The sequence below is a fragment of the Copadichromis virginalis genome, linkage group LG7, assembly GCF_057382275.1.
Source record: "Copadichromis virginalis isolate Kocher_CV1m ecotype Utaka linkage group LG7, C_Virginalis_male_GT1.1, whole genome shotgun sequence".
Classification (NCBI taxonomy): domain Eukaryota; kingdom Metazoa; phylum Chordata; class Actinopteri; order Cichliformes; family Cichlidae; genus Copadichromis; species Copadichromis virginalis.
The window spans coordinates 14220829-14229231 of record NC_140624.1 but is presented as its reverse complement, the minus strand read 5'-3'; the positions used below and the strand labels follow the sequence as shown (position 1 = coordinate 14229231).

General features: G+C 37.9%; 1 protein-coding gene across 8 annotated transcripts in view; it reads left to right on the top strand.

Moving 5' to 3' along the window:
- The first annotated feature begins 5552 nt into the window (after positions 1 to 5552).
- The window catches only part of megf11 (multiple EGF-like-domains 11), an 80230-nt gene continuing 77379 nt past the window's right edge, over positions 5553 to 8403 (top strand). For all 8 annotated transcript variants that reach the window (XM_085461913.1, XM_085461911.1, XM_085461910.1 and 5 more), the window contains exon 1: positions 5553 to 5768. The gene's annotated coding sequence lies outside the window, so the exon portion shown is untranslated. The remainder of the gene's footprint in view (positions 5769 to 8403) is intronic.

The window sequence follows — 8403 nt, the reverse complement described above, 5'->3', positions numbered from 1 at the left end:
TAAGTCAAAAAAGGCTTGCTTCCTGAATTAAAATCGCTGACTAAACTACTCTTCCCAGCTGGAGATGGGACGCTTTGAATAATTTTCATCCCTAAAAAGGAGTCATTCAACTAAATTTTTTTGTTTTGTTGGGGAAAACTGCTCAGCTCAAACTGTTTGATCGCTGTGTAAAAAAATATACTAGGTCTACCAAAGAGTAGATTCACCTGACATTCTCTACCCTAATGATGTATTAGCTGTCAGCCTAAATGTAGCGTGTAGATTAGACATCAAGCAGAACTTTAAATCGACTCCCATTTTTACAATTTACCCTGAAGTCTCTACACATCGTCCTGACGGACACAAGGCCAGTGAGCGGTGCCTGTTTTACCAAAAGCATCTTGCTGCCATAATCAGCTTTTTCTTCATAAACCAGGACTGACAGAGAGGAAAGATTGGCCCATAGACAGGAAATCTGAGAATTGTAAGTTTCATTTGACAAACTGCGCTGTGGGCACTTGAGCATAACAGACCTTTCTAGAGTGTTGGTATCTAATGTGGACCATAAAACATCTACAGCAGTGTTTTTCCATTCTGAGGGGTTGGAACGCCTCACATATAGTCACAGAACCATAATTAGGATGACAAGAACAACATTATGCTTATTTTGGGGCTGTTTGGGGAACCTCCGATCTAAAGAACGACCGTTGTTTTTGCACACTGTGCCAGTGAGATTGAAGGGGATCATATTTCATAAAATGAAAGAAAAAAAAATATAATTATTTCTAATACTAATCGTACATAAAATCATGTGGAAAAAGTAACTACATCACTACTAAATTGTTGCCTCTCTTTGAAAGGAGACACTAACCCTAAGCTTCTTCAATACGCTGCTTACAAATAAAGATGGAAGAACACTTAAAGTGAAACATTGCTATTCAATAAAAATATCAGTACATGTAATGGAAAAAGTAAGTAGACTTGCATCAAACACTTTTCGTATATTTAATTTCTTGTGGGCACTTTGCATAATTTCTCCAAAGTCTCAGATATTGGGCTGCCAAGGTTTTTGACTATTCTCCATGTAAAAATCCTTCAGATGCCAGGGTGAGTGTTTTCTTGCTTGTATGGACTGTTTCAAATGTTCCCCACAACATTTCAATAGGATTCAAATGTGAGCTTTGACAAGACCATTCAATAACTCGCTCTTTATTTGTTTATAAGGCATTCCTTCGTGGAATTTCGAATGTGCTCCGAATCAATAATCAATTGAAAGGTCCACTTCTGACTCAAGATAGCAAACATCAAGCAATCCCAAAAGATAACATTTCAATTTTTTGTTTTTCTTGTCTTTTCTTTTTCATTTGAAAGTGTTTTTTGTTTGTCTGTATTACCTTTATCTGCAGGTGCCCAAAGACATTCGAATACATGACTGTAGTAGGTGCCGAGTTATCTAACACTCCAATCTTTTGCAGTGCTGGTAACTTATTTTTTTATTTGTCTTTGATTGCATTTAACGCCTCCTCTCAAAAAGTCGTTTCACCTGTTTTTTGGTTTTGTTCTTTTTTTTTTTACATGTCATGGATGTTTGACTTTCACTGTTCTGAATGGAGTATGTGTGCAGTTTGACACAGAAGTTCTTTTCATCTTCATCTACTGAAAGAGGAAAGTTTCTCACCTCCATTCAGAGGTTAAGACATGTACGTGTGATGTGCAAACATGAAATCTCCAGTGCACCTGCATTAAAATAGGATTTTCTAAGGCGGGACGCATCTTATGTGTGACAGGAAAAGCAGAATTTGAACATCTGAATATTCATAGATTCTATATTTTCGAAGACACGTACTGAAGATAGAGAAAATCAACTAAATAATTGAACTTTTTGTCAAAAAACACATAGGAGACAAATTATCATTCAAAGCAGAGAATATGTATATATATCTTCAAATGTCCAGAGGGCAGGAAGTACTTAAAATGAAAAGTGTTGAAAATGTGATCTGTGGATAATACTGAATAACGGGGACGTTAATTCTGGAGGAACTGGGGGGTTATCCAACCTCGTAAATATTAAATGAACTGTGTTGCTTGATACATTGAGAAACACCATGAAACAAGAAAGATGGTGGTCAAATTTACCTGAAATTTATTCGTCTGTTGTTGTTAGTTTTAGTATTTTTAATGAGCAGGTTTGTTTTACTGAGAGGCTGAAAAACAAAAAATGTCATTGGGCATGTTGTACCTAAAGGAAGTCAGGAATCACTTCTGAGCAAACAGTGTGGGTAATAAAAAAAAGATAAAAAGATATATATACAGTCTTCTAGCCACTATGACAGCTGGGACTGGCTCCAGCCCCCCGCGACCCTGAATTGGATAAGCAGTTAAGAAAATAGATAGATAGATGGATCTGTATATATAGTCTATCACAAAGCCGGCCTACCGCCCTGATATGGTCAAAACAAGTCCGCTCTTTTCTCCACTTTCCAGACACTGCTGTGCCATCAGGAGACAACAGATGAGACATAAAAGAAACAAGCTCAGATGGGCTGATTGAGGATGAGCAGTAGTGTTGGAAAACCAGAATACACTATGTCTTGTTTGATGCTGTGGATTTGTTGCCTCATCCACCACTACTTTGGTCAGGGAGTTGGGGATTTGTGGTCTGGGATTGCAGCAGGCCACAAAGGCAGCTTCTGAAGCAGCCGATAACAGCCGCCAGTTGCTCCTGCTGAGAAAAAAGGCCAAAAGTTTGAGTCCCAAACATGCAAATCTGTCCAATGACTAATACAGAAAAACAATGACAGGATGGGACAGCTGTGGCAGGACAAGTGGGTACTCATGCACTGTTTTCTATTTCTGGATTAACATAAATAAGGATCATTTATTTGATGGTTGAATTGCATGCAAAAGGTTTGAAATTCCCACTTCAGTACACTTAATGTAATTGCCTACATTGCACAGACTTTCAAGTGCCGAGCCTTCTAGTTTTTTGTCTTTTTTCTTTGTTTCCTTCACCTTGAGTGTCTCCCTCTGGACAGGAAGCAGTGTTCCTTAATTTAAATTTTATAAACGTAGTGTATGATTTCTTGACTCGAGTATCAATGCGAGGAGGCCAATTTTCTTAATCTCAAAATGTTTTATAAGAAGTTTTCTATGAATGTGGCAAGAAGAAGCAAACAAGAAATAAAAGAAGAATAAAGCGATTCAATTCACGATCAACTTCTTCCAAAGAATAATTAACTTTAAGAGCCTTAAGTAGAGTGATAGATTATCATGTTATATAAAGAAAGTTTTACCCCTTAGCCAGTGGCAGTGGGAAGGTGGAGCAGTGCCCTTCTGTTTGATTATGATAAGTCAGCAAGCAATAATACAGAGGCAAAAGCAGTTCTAACATTGGGCAGATGTGGTTCATCTGGAGCAAAGCCAACAGCAAAACACAGAGGACTGCATATGTGACCGAGAACATAAAAATATGAAAACAAAAGTCCAGCACTCAGCTTAACTCAGCAAGAATAAGTAAAAGGCTACACACACACACACACACACACACACACACACACACACAGACCACACGGTGCTCTGCTGGGGCTTGAGTTTAGTGCAGCTGCATGGAATACATGCTGGGCTATATGCACCATTTCTACTTCACTACAAATATGAAGACACAAAAGAAATCTTTTTGTATCAACTAACAACCAAAACCAGAAAAAGATTTAAAATACCAATATTGCTAAAAACAATAAGAAACCATAGAAGTACAGACAAGTTGTAGAGTTCATTATTTACACAGCTTCTCAAATGTGATAATTTGTGGATTTTCTGTCCTAAATTATAACTATAATATAATAAAAAGTATAAGGATTTGTGAGGTTGTACCTCTACTTGGCAACAGCAGTTATTTCAACTTTAATTTTGAGCAATTTGAAAATAATCACATTCATATAATCAGCAGTTAAGACAACAGCAGCAGTTAGCCTTGCCTCAATTAAATAGGACAGTGAGATGATGATGTTTTCTCATGAATGCATTACAAAAAAGAAATCAGATTATACAACAGCTGCATAATGCATACTTAAAGTAATTTATGCTGTGGCATTGGTACATTTGGACACTTTTTTTTACACATCTGTTGCAGTTGTGCTGGGGAGCATGCAGTAGGGCTCTGATGGACAGACAAAGCCAAGGTAAAAAACGCCTCCAACGTTCTATCTTACAATCCAGAGTGTACTCTTACTGGCTGGTTGGCATGCAGGCAAACACACGTGTGCTAGGCAATGGAAACAAAACAAGAATCGGCAACAAAAGTGAGTGACAGGACATGTCATGTTTTTCTTTTCAGTCTTGTCACATTTCTTCAACACATTCTGCATTGAGTTTCACCTGAAGGATAAAGCTGTTGCTCCACAATATGTCTGTCATACATTTTTCATCAATAAGTCCCAAGAAAAGACCAAAACTGACAAAATGTTTCTTCATCTATCAATTCTTTCCCACATCCTCACAATGTAATGTCTCTGCCAACCCACTTGTTCCTGCTGAAAAAATATATTTGAGCATTTTTCTTTAAGAAAACCAACAAAAACAACACAATGATTGCACTGTGACTAATGTACATTTGTTCATCTCATGAGTATTCATGTCAGGCATGTGAGTGTTTAAGTTAGATGGACTCAATAAAGTGCTATAAGTCACATTATGACAAACTTTGGCACATTTATGTGTTTTTAGAAGTCTTTTTTAAACTTTGTTGCTAATAAAAGTATCAAGAGACTCATATTTAAAATGACAGCCATTATTTTTCAGTTTAAAAAAATGCACAGCTTCTTTAAACAGTCTCCCTCCTCTTAACACCTTCTAATTTCCCACTAAGCGGCACATCTCTTTAAACATCAAACTAAGAACCAGATCCAGGGTTTGGTTTGCAAATCTTCCATGTGAAAAAAATCCTTGGAAACATCAGGACTGCAAAGCGAGAAGTCGCTGTAAAAACTTAGCAATATTCCTTAAATCTGTCACACGCAGATGAGGATTTGTTAGTAAAGGTGGATTATGAACAATCATTTGAATATTTAAAGAGAAGGGGAAAAAAATTCAGTCTTAAGTAACTTGTTTTTTTCCCCCTCTTTTTTCCCTCTCTGGTTCACAGGAGAACTAAAGTGTGCATCCTTTCAGAAATAGGATCTAATTATAATAATTATGCTGTTCCAGGCAATTTGCTTCTTTCACCACATACAATTTTAAATGTTGCATCCATATATAGAAGTAGCTTAGATGAAAGATGCTTTGCAGAATGAGAAAAAAAGACTTTTAAGAAATCTGAAAGAGATCCTACAGGTTGTAGGCTGTAACTGCTGAGGTTAGAGGGGAGATGTTTCCCAGGTTGCTCTAATAATATTGTGGAATCATCCTCTCTGTAAGAACAAGCAAGTGTGTGTTTATGTGCGGAGAGGTGTACGGCAGGGTGATGGGGACTAGGTGGGTAGGGAGGAGGGCAGCATCAGCATCAGCGCCCATGACGTCACCAGAGTTTAAAGTGGGCCGCGCTTCACCCCGTGGAGGGGAGAGAGGAAAGGGAGGAAGCGGCGGCGGTTCCTTGCACCTGTCTCGTGCGCGTCGCCGAGTGTGAAAAAGCCCTGCGCTGACACAACTCCACAAAGTACCTGCTCTCACCGATCCTGCCCGAATGTTCACTTTCTGCTTTAACTAAATATGGAAGAGCTCGTTGCACGGTGGACCCTGTCAATTCTTTCGCCTTGAGGTCGATAACTTTCCAATTCAGCTTTCCGCGAACGGTGAGTCAAATGCTTCCTCCCCCCGACAAATCGGGCTCGATTTGTAAATGATGCTGCAGCAGCCGTGTCATCGGCACGCGCAGCATGTGTGGCGATAAATATGTTTCCAGATGTTTGTTAAAGCAGATTTTTTTTTTTTTTTAAAGAGAGAGAGAGAGAGAGAGAAATACATTATTGTGTATTTTTGTTTTAACTGCTGGAGTGGCTCCGCAGTAACTTGCAGTCTGAGCGCGCTGCTGTTGGTTGCTGTGACAAATTGTGCTTTCCATTTAATTAGGCTATTGGCGAGTATATCCCACGGAAATGTGCGCGCTGTGCCAAAGAAAAGGGCTGTATCATCCCGGAGAGTTTTCTAATCTGCTGCAGTCGCGAAGCCGAGTGTTTTTCTTTTATCCCATATATATTTTTGTATGCCAATGTACTCTGCCTTTTCAAACTAGTCTATTACGTTTGAAGATTGTCATTTTTTAAAGCTGTAAGCTTTGAATGCTAATGATTTAGATTTTCTTTCCTTTTATTTGAACTGCTGCAGTTTATGCATTGTTGTGATGCTTTTTTGCCTTGCCTGGAGTTAGTTTGGTTGGTTGTGTGCTGAATGTGATCTTTCATTCCCTGGTTCCTTTTAAATGTTACACATTTGATATGAACACTAGTGTAAGTGGCCCCTGTGTAACTGCGATGTCACGACGTCGTTTTTTAAGCTTAAGAGACATTCATAGAACCAGGATTTGAGATAATGGTCTGTCCTTCAAACTCAAGGATTAAGACTGATGAACATTTTGGATGCACAGAATAGAAATGACATGCGGCATGTTATGTCATTTTTTAACCACTAGATGACAACAAAGTGCAACGTAAAGCATCTGATTAAACTTGCATTAGCCTGTTAGTCAATGAGCAGATCTGCACCATGGTTTAATCATGAAATCATTACTGCTGCTGATTTCCTTTGTGGGAGAATAAACAAAACCAAGAAACCCGTCTCTAAAACATACAGTTTTGATGATATCACTATCAGTTACACAACGCACAGACACACACAGAGAAATACGCACACTGTAGCTACTGTTGCTTTGCCCTGCTGGCGCTGCATACATTGTTCCACATACTCAGCATGGGTTCTCTGCATTATAGCAATTTGTCATAAAGTCATTTATCAGGGATGCACCGTGACACTACAGCAGTGAAGGTTTAGTTTTTGAGTGAGACTTGGACACTTGGTGTGTGCTGTTGTGTTTCCAGAAACTCTGGCTTGTTCATTGTAACCCCTTTCAAGACTCCACTTGATATTCACAGCTTCATTTCTGAGTATTCAAGGGCTACACAATTAGTTAAATCACACCGCAATTTTAATGTTCTGTGTTCATTTAGTTTTTTTGTTCTCCAGTTAACTGGACTCTGAACTGGAGCACATCAATAATTCACAGTGTCCTAACTCATGTTTAACAAATACTGCCTTTATATTTAGATCATCTGTTCCTTTGTCAAATCAGCTGTTATTCTGGACCACCATGACCTGTCAAAATATTAGAAAGCGTGGGCAAATATTGCTCCCATTTTCCTTTCTTTATGCCCACAGTTCAGCTTTAGGCTGTCAAACAAGTTGACAAAATCACCATATTCCTTTTTCATACCTGCCTATTGTCCCGTGAAAATGGAGTATCTTCAAATGTCAGGCCTTTCACAAATATAAAAAATGACCTTGTGTTCGGCTTTGTGTCAATAAATCATGTAAACACTGAATGGATAATAGCTTTTTAAGTGTTTATTTAGTTAAAGAATCCTTCACTTTGTCTGACAGGTTAGGGAATCATTTCATCTAACAATCACATTTACATTTTTCTTGCTAATATTACTGTGAATAACAATACCTAACTGTAATATATTTTTTTAGTCTTTTGTAGATAATTAGTAAAAGAAAAACAGTCATCGTCTTTTAGTAGTTCACTCAATCTGTCAGGGCATAGCAAGTGCTTGGAAAATGGGAGAAAATATATATATAAAAAAAAAAAAAAAAAAAAAAAAAAAATATATATATATATATATATATATATATATATATATATACATATATATATATATATATATATTAAAACATTGATATCCAGAGTTAGGGCTGGTTAAAGCTGTGATTTTAAGCAACACTTTCCTCTAATGAGGGGTCATGGAGCCAGAAACCAAAGTAATACTCTGTTCAGCTTCAGTGGTTTCAGCTCTCAGTGGAGCCAAGGACGACATTTGCCGCTCAGACACCGTAAATTCTGATGTTGTTTACTGAACAGATGCATATTTGTCTTATTTTGGGGGCTCACTTAAAGGATCACTGTGTCCGGGGCACCTAAGTGCCTCGTGCATTCAGTGGAGGTCATTTTTTTGCAGGCATTTTACAGTCTAGTAAACCCTTTCAACTGGAAATCCCGATGTTTGGCTCAATCAATATGTTTAATTAGGGCTGATTAATGAAAGCAGATAGCTGTGGAAGGCTGACCAATTTCTCTCATCTCAAGAAAAAAGAAAAAATTCATTCCATGGTGGTAATGTGATTTTTATGTAGCAACTCACAGTATTCATTAAACCGAAATTGTAGGGATAAAGTATACATGTATAGTTTACATTTCCGTTTCTATAGATGACC